This window comes from Vipera berus, assembly GCF_964194415.1.
Source record: "Vipera berus genome assembly, chromosome: 3".
Classification (NCBI taxonomy): Eukaryota; Metazoa; Chordata; class Lepidosauria; order Squamata; family Viperidae; genus Vipera; species Vipera berus.
In genome coordinates this window covers 155,089,774-155,104,520 of record NC_138204.1, presented here as the reverse complement: position 1 = coordinate 155,104,520, position 14,747 = coordinate 155,089,774, and positions in this window count along the sequence as shown.

Here is a 14,747-nt window from a genome sequence, read left to right as displayed (position 1 = left end):
TTACCTTTCATTATGCTGGTTAGCTATTCATTGGAAAACATTATCAGAGGTAACTCAGAAAGAATAAAAAACAAAAAAATAGTAAACACTGTTGGTTTTTTCCATGCAGCAAAACAGCAAGTGAGTTTGAGTTTTCCATTTTTTATTCTTTTTTTTAAAAAAAACTAAACATGCTTCCTTTCCTATTTTTGACATATTTGTGTAAGAAGAATTTCAAAATCATTAAGACAATACTTCTACTAGGGTGATGATAAAATAAAATCAACAGAAGTCATTATTTTAAAAGCAAAATAGGTTTTTACTGCATTGGTCTGTATTTTAGCACTCTGTTTGAGGATGGAATTGCAAAAGCCTATGTGCCTTTTCTAACTTGATAAAATCTTAAGTCAGCCTATGGTGTTCACTCACATACATACCCATCTTGTTTTTATAATATTTTATTAAATTCATCCTATTCCTTCTCCCTATTGCATTTCCCTTTTTACTGCTTCAGTTGCAAATATCAGTGGCAAGAGAATGCAAAAAAGGTAAACATGCAGAAGTCACTAACAGTTAAGTGTCAGAAACAGAAGCAAAAACTTTTAGATGGGGAGTTGTCTAAAAAGATATTAGGTGTGAATTAGTTGAAGATATGTTGTGAATCAGTTTTGTGCTGCTCATTGACCATTAACGTTTTACAATGGCTACTATCCCAGAATTATAGAAAATATTTAATTCCTGACCATGTTATTCAAATGTGTGGAAACTTTCAGTCTAATTTATGCTTGCTTTTGAAGCCTGGTAGAAGGGCTATCATTTTCAGTATAGTTCCCCCATTATAAGGATAAATTCTGCTACATTCACCTTAGCCCCAATCCTTCATATGAAAGTAGGTTGATTTCATATGTGGACAAGAAATGTACTGTTTAATCCTGTCCATGTTCTTAGATTGATACTATTGTCCCCTAAGTGTCTATATCTATTGTGCAAAACTAATGTCTCTTTCTTCAGTTTTGTGCTGCTCAATGACCATTAACCATTTTACAATGGCTACTATTCCAGAATTATAACAAATATTTAGTTCTTGTCTATGTTATTCAAATGTGTGGGAAATTTCAATCTAAATTATGCTTGCTTTTAAAGCCAAAAATATCATCATCTTCTTCAACATCATCATCATCATCATCATCATCATCATCATCATCATCATCATCATCATCTATATCAGAAAAAAGACATAGATCTCTTAGTGGATTTTAATACTGTTGACCATAGTATTCTATTAAAATACTTCAATATATATAGATGAGGATTGAAAGTCTATATGCAAGATTTACTCACTGATCTCTATGCACTACCAGAAAATTATATTGAAGTATTTTGGTGCAATTCTTTTGCAATTATTCTATGGCATCCTACCAGATTGGTTGTGATGATAGCTGGACTAGATCAGATAGAAGTAAGAATTCTGGGAGATGAAGTCCACAAGTCTTAAAGTTGCCAAGTTTGGAGATGTCTGCTCTACAAGGTTGCTCCCCAGATGCTCTCTACTGGATTTTCCATGATACATTGACTATTTTATTGTGAGATGACACTTTACAAAAGCATGGGCGAGTCAAGAACATATGCAGATTTTCCATGCAGTTAGTAATTACCTATATATTGTTCATGGAATCCCCTAAGCATCAGGAATAAAGGCAGCAAAAGCTGTTTGGACCCAAATGACCTGAAAAATAGTCGTGCATTACATAGCAGGATTCTATTAATAATTAAACTATCTGTCACTAACCAACAACATACTTTCCAAATTAAATTTAAGAAAAGAGGAAAAAGGATCATTGGGGAGCAAATCAGTGAGCTTTAGAGAGAAATAAATAATAATCAAACATCTGTGTTCTAAATAGTACGTGCTTTATCAGACAAACAACTGTTACCGTCTCATTCTATAAAATTGCTTGGGGAAAACACCGTAGCTGGTGTCTGTTTGGAAAGGCGGGAGGGAAAAGTTTGTTAACGAGCCAGGAAGAGATTGAAACTTGCCATGTGGCTATATTGCCTTTATTCCCCTAAGCATCTCTGTTAGCAGTATAAGCATGTTTAGTTTTCTATTGTAGTCAGTGAACTATACCAAAGCTCATAATGGCCTGTAATTTCAGTGTAATAACATGCATTTGTAGCTCCAATGTTGAGCTATTAAATACTTTTTATTATACAAATTGTTAGAATTATAGTAAGGCACTTAATTTTGAGACTGGTCTCACTGATCATATTGATGCTGCTTTGCTGTTGTCTATGCGTTTGCCTCCAATGGAAAGTCACATGGAAATATAAATTTTAATTCTAAACAGATGAAGACACAAGCAGGCCATTTGCTTTCTGTGTACATTTTTGACCCTCATGACTTAAATGTCCATACTCGTTTCTTTAATTATATTTATAAAGCCATCACAATGTAAGTCTATGACAGGAAGATTTTCTTTGTTAAAAAAATGTCAAGTTATTTACCCCTGCTTTGTTGTTCATGGCTCCATAACATTATTTTCAACTCATCATAATATTTGTTTATTTAAAACATGTCTTATAGCCAACTCTGGATGGGTTAATGTATGCTTCTCATCCACGTTGCCTTTCTGGAGTGATATACTGTATAGGAACATACTGTATATATGCTATTGAGGGGGACCGCAATACTGTGTGTAAGTTTTCATGCTTCTCTCCAGAAGGATTTGCAGGTAACCTTTAATACAAAACATCCTCTTATCTCCTTAGGTGATGTTTAAGGGAAAACTAGAGCAGGAAATAATAATCTAATAAAGTAATACATCAATAAATGCATTAGAGGCAAAACTGCTAATAAATATAAGCAAACTCTTCAAAAAGGTGGTGCAAAGAGAAGATGAAGATGTCCTTGAAGAGTCCTTTATGTTCTTTTGAAAGTGTTCCTTATTTTGTTTTTAATGGTCCAGAGACCCAGAGCTTCTCTGGCATCTAAATATACCTACATGCCTACAAATTGGAATTCAGCTACTTCTGGAGTAGGCAGCTGTCTGTCTCCTCCTAAGGTAACTGTGTTAAAATATCCTATTCCAGCTGTAACACTTGTTTTACAAGAGCCCTGGTTTTGTCTGACACAATATGGAACAACATTTGTCATTCGTTATCAGGGGTGATATATTTGTTAGCCTGCAGAGAAACATCTGCTGTGCTTTAATCTCTAGTGTGCAGGCCAATATTCATAGTATACAGCTGCATAAAATCTCAGTATTAGATGGGACTGTCCAGTCTGACATGAAGGCTGGCTGGCAGGCAGACAGAAACAGGTTTTATTATCTGCCTTTTACATATTTATTGATGTGAAATATTTCTGAGAATCCATACATTACCGCTCTCTTTTATGCGTTGTTTTTCTGTCGTGACAGGCCATTGACGTCCAAATGAGAAATTTACGTTACATATTTAATATGGACATCTGAATGATTATCAAATCTATAGAAGCCAAGCCTGCCCAATCACCCCTAAATAATGGATGAGAAATGGATGTGACTCAATTTGTTCAGTATAAAAACCCAGACGACCCCAGCCTCCCTTTTCATCACTACAGCACTGTCATTATTTGCTTCTATTCATCTCTCTTGACATCACTCAATAAAATCTCTGCATGATAAAGAGAATAACCTTGGTCAATAGTGGAAGGGGGAGGGGGAGTGATCATTTTCTCTAGTCATGGGAGTGGGTCTTTGAGGTACCCTAACATATTATTCCTATCCAAGTATCCTAAGTTATCCAGGGCGCAGAATGGATGTTCAGATATGCTCAAAATACAGAGAGAGGTTTTGGAATCTCTGTTTAATTTAAACAATATGTAAACAGTTTGCTGTTGGGCTACATGTACTCGATACAATACATGCTTTATGTGGTTCATATTCATAAATAATTGCAAATACTATTTAAAGTATAACGATTACCTGATAGAGAATTAGCAAACAACTGCTGTAAGCCTACTGCTTTGGCACTGTTGACCAATACTTCCTACCATTTTAAAGGATGCAATATCCTCATCACCTGTTTTGTTCTCATAATGATGGAGTCCAGCATAGAATTTATTGGAAGGTATTTCTTTATTTATTACATTCAACATACCATCTCCCTGGCGTAGATTGTGCTTGGGAATGCTAGCAAACTCAGGCAGGAGCTAAGATAATTTGTGTTTGGGATTTTATTGCAAATATTTACTGCCAGCTAATTATGGATGTTAACACACATTTGAGATGCCAGCCTCTTTGTTCAGAAATAGGTTTTACTTCATTTGTCTTTTATTTTAATCACTTCATCACATTATGCTGATAATATCATGCCTTGTTTTATCTATCATTTCTTTTTCTCTCTTGTGGCTTTATCTTATATCTTAATTTTTATCCTTTGTCCTACACCTAAACTACATTTTCTTATACAATAATTTATTTATCTTTATCTGAGTTCTATTTTTCTTATGTTTTCACTATGTCAATGCTGCTCCTACCCAATACAGCGAACCCTGGCCCAAAGTCACTTGCATGTACAGCTAGAATTGTGTTGAAACATTTGCCATTTAACTAGAACAGAATGGAAAATTTAAAAACTGGCAATTCACCTTCTGCTTCTGTGTTGGACAGCTTAATTTTTAATATTATTTGTTTGTTTGTTTAGGCTAATTATCAGTGTGCTGGGTCGTGTACTATATGCTAAGCTTTGGGCCTTTTTCTTGCTATAGTCCTGGTTTTTGCCTATTGCCAGTATTTTGGGCTTTGGTGTAATGCAATTAATCAGTACCTTCAGAAATTCTCTGCCAAGGATGTTCTCCACCATCTATGAGATTGACATTCTCAGAATTTTCTTGGAACTTCAGTTCTTTTTTCTTTTCCTTTTTCTCTTTCCTTTTTCTTCATTCTTCCAGTTTTTCATCAATGATGCCAAGCACCTTTTGAGGACCAAGCTTTTCAATCCTTCAAATTGGAGTCTTTAAAAAGTAAAGAGGAGGAGAAAGGCATGGATATTTTCAACAGTCTACATTCTTTTCTCTTAACATTCTGTAGGTACCAAATATATTCACTTATCATTAACCTTTTTCTCATGTATACCCAAACCTTTTCTTAAATAGGTTTTAGTTTTTAGAATCTGGTGATTTTGCAGAAAAATAATCCACTCCCTATTAGATTATTTACTAATGGTTATTATTGATATAGTATTCATTCATGCATTCATTCATTTTTAATTAATTTATAAGGCTGCCTATCTCATAAAGCTTACTATAAGTGGCTAACAGTTAAAGAAAAACAACCAAAATTAGAAGCAAAATAAATATCATAAATAATATAAAGACCAAGAAAAAGGTTCACTTGTACAGCCACAGGCCTATAGTACTAACATCACTGCTACAATTACTGATAGTACTACTACAACAACTATTACTATTATAACTTAACAGTACTAAGTTAATCTAAGATTAGGAAAATTCAGGTCAAGTTTCCATTTAACCATGAAACCCATTGGGTCAATTACAAGTAGCCAGAAGCAGTCTCATAGATCATAGACCATATTTCTGAAAGAACATTACTCATTTCTTGTTCACCATATTATTTATTTATAAAGGGTACACCGACAGATACCATGTACATATAATTTTGATTTTGGTGTTGAGGTCAAGCCAGAAGTAGGTAGGAGTCTTCTGATTAAGAGTCACCAACTTCATCAGCTTCATGTTATCTCTGAATGATAATGGCCCAGGGCTGCAGTGTGACAATGTCAGTACCCTGGATAGCTCCAGACAGCAAGCAAAGTGTAGAGTTGATCCATATTTAGTAAGAATAGATTAACTGAATAGGTAGTTTTAGATTCTCTCACTTTTATGGAAAAATCTCTAATTTTATATTGTTTTCAGAGTCTATAATGCTGTTGTTGTTGTTGATGATGATAATAACAATAACAACAGAGTTTGAAAGAGCCTTGGAGGTCTTCTAGTCCAACCCCCTCTTACTGAATACTGGAGAGACCAAACTGGCCTACAAGAAAGACCAAATGAAGAACAGAATAGAGGCATGGGAAGACAAAGCACTACATGGCCAGTACATTAAAAATAAAATAGCTGGGAAAACAGATAATAACAGGATCTGGCAATGGCTAAGAGCAGGAAAGTTGAAGAAAGAGACTGAGAGACTAATTCTGGCTGCACAAGATCAAGCCTTAAGGACAAATGCATACAAAGTCAAAATTGAGAAGACAGCAACAGACAGTAAGTGCCGCCTATGCAAAGAAGCTGAAGAAACAGTGGACCACCTGGTAAGCTGCTGCAAGAAGATCACACAGACTGACTACAAGCAGCGGCATGACAAAGTAGCAACAATGCTGCATTGAAGATCTGCAAGAAATATCATTTGCCTGTAAGCAAGAACTGGTGGGATCATAAAATAGAGAAAGTCATAGAAAATGATAAAGTTAAACTGCTCTGGGACTTCAGAATTCAAACAGACAAGCACCTGCAACATAACACCCCTGACTTAACAATTGTCGATAAGAAAGACAAAAAAGTCTGGATAGTGGACGTGGCAGTGCCTGGAGACAGCAGAATAGAAGAGAAAGAACTGGAGAAGATAACAAAATACAAAGACGTAGAAATAGAAAGACTGTGGCAAGGGCAAGCAAGGGTAGTACCAGTAGTAATAGGTCCCTTGGGTGCAATCCCAAAACAACTGGAGCACCACTTGAACACCATTGGCATTGACAAATTCACCATTAGTCAATTGCAAAAGGCGGCCTTACTAGGAACTGCTTCCATCCTGCGACGATATCTATAATACCATGAAACATCCACATCTGCCTATCCCAGGTCCTTGGTTAGGACTCGATAGGTAGACAAAAATTCCAAATCCAGTCTGAACATCTAGAAGACTGTGCAATGATCAATAATAATAATAACAGAGTTTGAAGGAAACTTGGAGGTCTTCTAGTCCAACCTCCTGCTCAGGCAGGAAATCCTATACCATTTCAGACAAATAGCTGTCCAGTCTCTTCTTAAAAACTTCCAGTGTTGGAACATTCACAACTTCTGGAGGCAAATTTTTCCACTGTCAGAAAATTTCTTCTTAGTTCTAGGTTGCTTCTTTCCTTCATTAGTTTCCATCCATTGCTTCTTGTCCTGCCTTCAGTTGCTTTGGAGAATAGCTTGACTCCCTCTTCTTTGTGGCAGCCCCTGAGATATTGGAATACTGCTATCATGTCCTCCCTCGTCCTTCTCTTCATTAAACTAGACATACCCAATTCCAGCAACCATTCTTTATATGTTTTAGCCCCCAGTCCCTTGATCATCTTTGTTGCTCTTTTCTGTACTCTTTCTAGAGTCCCAACATCTTTTTACATCGTGGTGACCAAAACTGGATGCAGTATTCCAAGTGTGGCCTTACCAAGTCATTGTAAAGCTTTGGTAAGGCCAAGGCCTCTAAAATGAAGCCAGGTTCTCATCCAGTTGCACTGGTTACATTCATCTGCTAACTATTCCCAGAATATACAGTAAAGCATTTGACTCCCATGTAGCTGGTAAAAATAAGTCACCTGACAATAAAATAGGAATTCATCTTAATGCATCTCCAGAGTCATAGGTGAAGAAAGAAATTCATTTTTAAAAAAAATTTAAACCTCAATTTCATGAACCAATCTCATGTTTATGTGTGATTAATACATTGCATTTTAAGTTGTCTTGGGAGAAAGATCCTTTTTATTTTATTTATTTGTACATGTTAACATTTAAATTTATAATTAAACATTCGGAATGAAATATATCTTTTTTTAAAAAAAATCCTATATATAAATACAAGTCTTATAATAAGTGAACTGAGGAAAAAAATTGTCATCCTTGTTCTAGTCCAGGGGTCAGCAACCTGAAACAGTGAAAGAGCCACTCGGAACCTGTTGCCTCACAAAAGGAAAAACTGGGAGCCGCAAAAAATGTGTGCGCATGCGCGTACATGTGTGCATGTGCAGAACAGGGTTTGACTGAAGAGTGGAGCCAAGGCGAGATATGCACCTACCCTGCATATTTGAATTGATTGGTTGAACTTTTTTAGTCCCACTTTTTTTTGGGGACTGCACATGGCAGAGGACTGGGAGCTGCATGCGGCTCTGGAGCCGCGGGTTGCAGACCTGTGTTCTAGTCCCTTGATCCATCTCCTGTAGTGCTCTGCCTAAAAGCCAAAATTTGATCATGCCTGAGCTGCACTTTTGAAAAAGAGACTGGAAGATACTAGCTTCTTGTATGACAAGGGATATTCTTTCGGGGGAATTCAGTTCAAAAAACCTCTGACTCTGGGTGCAGACTTGATATGGGAACCTGGAAATGTGAGCAGCACTTTTGCAGTAAACGCTTCCAATTGTTCAGTCAGTCATTCATCAGATTTTTCTATTTATCTTCAGAATGATATAAGGTTTTGTTAAGGATTAGAGTAAAGTTCCTGGGTTCTGTTTCAGTCTTTTGTCTAGATGTTGAATCAACCAAGGCCATAAAATAGAAAGCAGCATCCCGGAAAAGATGCTTTGTAGTCCTCATGTGCCAAATTCTCCTCCTCCTCCTCCTCCTCCTCCTCCTCCTCCTCCTCCTCCTCCTCCTCCTCCTCCTCCTCCTCCTCCTCCATTCCCTGCCTGTAGAAAAACAGTGCCTAGTTTGGGTGAATGCACATTTAACCTAATAATGGAAGTAGTGGTGCAGTCACAAAGTAACATGGAAGATAGATTAAAAAGATATCCTTTTGCAAGTAAAAAACAGTTTCAGCCATAAGCCACTGTTACTGAGTAGGCAGCTGGATCATTTCCCTGGCTCTCTGAATTTCTATGATTTGTGCCATAAAACTCTTGCTGGCAGTAAAGAACCCATGCCTATATGTTAATCAGGTTAAGGATGGCAGCTGTTCCACATCAAGAGATTTTAAGATAAAGGCAGAATAAAGTGTAGGGCTGACAGACTAGGAAAGGAAAATACTTTCTTTTATCAAAGATTAAAATCAATTGTGATGATGTAAACTAATGTAATGAAGACATTAATGAACCCTGAATACAATTTTCCAATAGTGACTTTGAATTATTGATATAATCAGCTTTAGTATTAACTGTGCCTTGAACAATTGTATAATTCCTTTACTTTCACAATTCTACGGTATGAAATAATATAATGTACAGTATATTGTTGGAGAATCATGCTGTTATACTACACGGATTTTGTTACACTAAAAAAGTTGTCCTTGGTAGAAATGTTCCATTAAAATGCTGAACCTGTTGTAGTAGCCACTGTTGGGCTGCAATTAATATTATGAATGGGCAAGCATTCAATAAAAATGCAAGCACACACACTTGTGAATGCTTTAAGGGAATATTAATTTGAATTTCAACTAGATTTAAAAATATTATTAGGTTACATAGAGCAGCTGAAAACATAATGAAAGATTATTTTTTATATAAAGTTTATCCAAAAATCTTACCATTATTTTATTCTGAATACTTTGTTCACAACATTTTCTTAACCAAAACCAACACAAACATTACAGAGAAACTGCTTCATGGTCATTTGTCATCAGAATTTGCTGGCAAACCCAGTCACATTTTTTTAGTAATAAATGAGCTATAGTGTGTTATAAGTCCTGGATAGTGCATATATTCAGACTAAGAACTGTTGGCTACTAGTAGGATTAAAAATCAGTATCTCAAGCTGAAGCAGAATTACTTGAAATTAACAACTTTAGTATGTCATAGAGACTAGAAGGCCTAATAATTTTGCTTTCATAGTCTTATAGAGGGGCAACCTTTTAAATAAATAAATAAATAAATAAATAAATAAATAAATAAATAAATAAATAAACAAACAAACAAACAAACAAACAAACAAACAAACAAACAAACAAACAAACAGTATTTCTGATCAATGGAAGTTTATCAGCTCTCATAAAGGCTATCTTCAAACAAGGAACATTGGATAATCCACTATAGATGTCACCTAAGAATTCAGAGGATGTCACCAAAAAGTCAGGGATCATTTCTTTAGATATTTTTGATAAGCCAGTTAAAGCTGAAATACAGTCTTCCCCATCAACAATTCCAAATTGTTGGAATTGTTGATATAAATGGGATTAAAATAAATAAATAAAATAAATAAAATAAAATAAATATTGCTAAAGGCTACCAAGCTTTAAATGTGATCCAGAACAGAAATTAATATGTACTCCTATATAGTTCAGGGACGCGGTGGCTCAGTGGGTTAGGACGCTGAGCTTGTTGATCAGATGGTTGGCAGTTTGGCAGGTCAAATCCCAAGTGCTGTGTAACAGAGTGAGTGCCTGTTACTTGTCCCAGCTTCTGCCAACCTAGCAGTTCGAAAGCACGTAGAAAATGCAAGTAGAAAAATAGGGACCACTACGGTGGGAAGGTAACAGCGTTCCGTGCGCCTTTGGCGTCTAGTCATGCTGGCCACATGACCACGGAGATGACCTCGGACAAACACTGGCTTATCGGCTTTGAAACGGAGATGAGCACTGGCCCCTAGAGTCGGCAATGACTAGCACGCATGTGCGGGGGAACCTTTACCTTTACCTTTACCTTTACCTATATAGTTCAAAAGCATTATTGTGGGGAAAAAAGTATTCAGTATTGCCTGGATTATGTTTTTGTCTATATTGATATGAATATTACCTTCACGCACTGGTTTGAAGATATAAACAATAATAACTGAATAATCAACTTAATTATATATATGCATTCATGTGTGTATGTGTATTCCTGCATAAGTGTGTGTGTGTGTGTATAGATAGGTACACAAATACACACACACACACACACATACATGTTATTTAATTTAATTTATTTATTTATTTATTTTAATTTCATTTATATCCCGCCCTTCTCCGAAGACTCAGGGCGGCTTACTGTACCTTAAATTCTGTGATTGTATGCCTCCATATGGATATATTTTGAGTTTCCAGAGATTTTATTTTTCCAAACTGTTACTGTAGTTGAATATATGGGCAATTATTTTCAAGCAGCTGGAAACTTTGAAGCTCTTCCCATGTAAGATTCTACTCACCAGAATCATCTTTCTTTAGTGATAGATTTTTGTCAGCTGCCTACCTCTCAGAGCCCTCCCCCCCACTTTGTGCATAGTTAACTGTGAAAAGGTCTGCTACTTGAACTACACAACCACCAGGTTTCACACAGGAGTTTCCTTATTTGGCCGATTATTTGCCTTTGTTGCATTTAATTTTTTTGTTTATAAAATACTAATTACCTCTTTTATTGTTTGAAGAGATTAAAAGTTAATAGGAGAAACTAAATAAATAGAATGCCATTCTGCACAAACTATATATGCTGGTAATTAATTTCTGGCCTCCTCTGAGCTAATTAACTCATATAAAGAAATGAAGTTAATGAACCATAATTCTAGTCATACAAGTGTAGATACAAGCAGTTTGACTTAATGAATTAATAAGATATTTCCATTCTAGGGGGGGTTTCAATTGCACTCCTAGTCTGTAGGGCCCTTTAATGGGTCTTTCCAGTGAAAATATTTAATAAATATTAGGGCAACCTGGTGATGAGGTTCGCCTCGTAAGGCAGACTGATATCCAGAATTAGTCACGATTTTGATTCAGCCTGTCTAATGAATCTATTCTCTTCTATTGGTAATGAATCTATGTTATGCCAGAGTAGTGATTGATAGCACAGCACATGGTGGAGATGCATTTTGGGACCCTGCAACTTAAAATGAAGCTACTGCCAACGCTGCTGTTAAGATGATGTACCTGAAGGAAGGCAAATAAAATAAAGTAGCTTTTTAGTTATATACATCAAGAGAGTGAAAGGGATCAATCACCACTACAAAACTGTTGTCAGACCCACTTCCATCAACCTTTTCACCCTAAGCTTGCACTATTGAAGGAATGCACTGTAATCAAAGCTTGTGAAGGATGAAGTAGCTTGTAGAACAACAACAACAACAACAACAACAACAACAACAACCAACAACAAAAGTGCAGCTATTCCTTGGGGGCAAGAGAGTTTCTTTGGTTTTAAAAACAATCTAGCTGTTGAACAGTTCATAATTTCAACTAGAGTTTTATTCTCCTGGGAAACATCCATAAATTATGAGGGATTTTTAGAAACTATTGTTTTTCAGTTCCTCTCTCTTTTCCTTTCACTTACACAAACAAGTTGTTGTTCAGTAGTATTTGCTGTTCCTCTTTTCCCAAATATCATGACCAGAGTGTTAGAATCTCTTATCACCATCATCATAGTTGTGCAATCAAGTTTCTCCCCTTTCTTTCAACCATTTCTCCTTCTATTGGATGAAAAAGGATTTGCTATCAAAACCAATCGGTAAAATACTTATGAAGAGCTCTGACATTTACTGATGAAGTGAACAAGGAGTATGTGAATTTTTTGCTTTAAATGGCTTAATTGTCTGTCCAGTGGCTTATCACAAACATAAATTCTAAAAAGAGCCACATTGTATGAGAACGTAATGTTCGATAGTGTTCCTGTTATTAAAATTTTACATTAAGAAAGGTTGTCAGTGGTAAAGGTTTCAGTAGAATAGCAGTGGCAGGGCCGCTGCTAACAATAAGGTAGGCTCAAAAGCCACACTGTGGTAGAAATTCACAAAAAAACTTTCTTTACACAGGGGAAAATAGGCACTGGAGAACACATCACAGTAGAGATTTCACTATACCAGGTAATGAAATGAATGAGTTTTCAAATATTTCATCATTTTGGGTCTCATGTGATTCTTGCTGCTAAGAAAAGGCACTGGGAAGAGACAGTACTGGGAAGAGATAGGTGGAACAAGTGTCAGGATACAAATCCTGTTATTTACGTAGTTGTGACCAATATTGAGGTACAAATACAAAAGACAAGACTTTGTGGTATGACACTGCAGTGCTCGTGCCATCACTTTTTTCATCATCTTGCTTTGTAACAGATGCCTATGGCTGTCCACATTTCTCATTTGGCAGCTGAAACTTTCAGCAATTTGTCTCTGCAGAAAAGGAAAAAAAATGGAAAAGTGTCTGCCCTCTGGCATGCTAATTATAATGGCAGGGATATAAGTGAGAAGGTGGTCTGAACATCTTCGGATAAAACATTATCCAAAGGAAATAATCAGCCCTAGCTCTTGAAAAATTACTTTGAGCCCATAGCATCCATTACAACAGCAATATCCAGGTTTCTTTTATTATCCCTTTCTGGTTGCCAGGGTAAACTGTAAATTTTGGTCAGAAAGATCAACTGCAAGTAGACAGAGAGAACAGTGATGCATTTTCTTTTCTTTAAAAATGTACATGTAATTCAAAGAACCCTTTCCAGCATGGCTGCTTTGAAAGTGGAAGCAGTTTTTTATATGCAAGAATATATATCCATGTATAGTTTCTTGGAGTAGATTTGAACCAAGGACAATAGGTGATTTTACAGACAGGATACTTTGACATGCATAGATGTGAAAGGCCTCCATGATTTTTAGACAAAAATTTCTCTCATCCTGTCATTTTTGAGACTTGTCATTAACCTAAGTGTCAGCCACCTCTGTTAAAGACCTTTGACCTTGAATTGTGATCAGGTAATCAATTTTATTTTCTCTCTCTGACTGAAAGCAGAGCTAATGCAGCCTTAGAAATGTATTTCATCTTGATTTAGTAAATTTCATTTATCAATCTCCATTATTTACTCAGATGCTAAGAACACATCCTTTCTGAGCTATTTGCTCCTAATTGATGAGGTGGACATACATAAACATTCAGCAGTCACAGAAAGTAAACAGCATTTGGTGGCTGGTGGAATGTACATAAAATGACTATTTCTTTGTAGATTAAAGGGCAAAAAAGGTTGTCCTATGACCATGACATCATTTGTTATTAACGTAAGGCATAACTCATTGGTACCAGCATGCAATCGAATTAAAAAGCAAGATTCCAATAAAACGTGTTTCAATGCAGTTGGTCAATACTGAAACCACTTAAGAAAATGTAAGCATGATAAAACATGATTTAGATAAAGCTATCAGCACATCATAGAGAGTTCTCTTTAAATCAAAATGTCAAGTTTGTTTTGTCTCAACCATATATCTATCTGGATCAACTTGACTAAACTTGAGATCAGTTCAATAGTCAAACGCTTTCTGCATTTGAATATGCAGAGACATTACTGTGAAAGAAGGAAGAATAATCTGGGTAATTGAGAAGATAGAAGCAATAATAGTACCAAGTAGTAATGTGCCTTTACACTTATGAGTATCTAGAGATATTCCACTCTGGATATTATAGCATTGTTAAATTTATTTAATTTTACTTATTTATTTCTCACCTTTTCTATTTTTTAAAAAATAACTCAAGGTGGCAAACATGGCCTGTAGTGTGTACTTATTATACAAAGCTGGGTATAAAGCTACCAGAAAACTACATCACTTATTTTTGTCAAAGACTTTGAAGTCTTTGAAAGGGCCTTCAGGACTTAATTAGCCATTGCTAATGCATGAAGCTCCATTATTCTAGAGGTGATTTTGTATTATAATGCATAATGGTTCTCATCTCCACATTAATAACAGAAAGCAGATTTACTTCCTGTAAATCTGTCAACAAATAGATCCAAGTTCATAATAATAATAATAAATATGCCTGTGGGCAGACCACAAAAAAATAATTTAGAGAAGGGTTCCATGATGTAGCCCACATCTCATTTTCTAGTATTACAGTGACATGTTGCATCTTTAG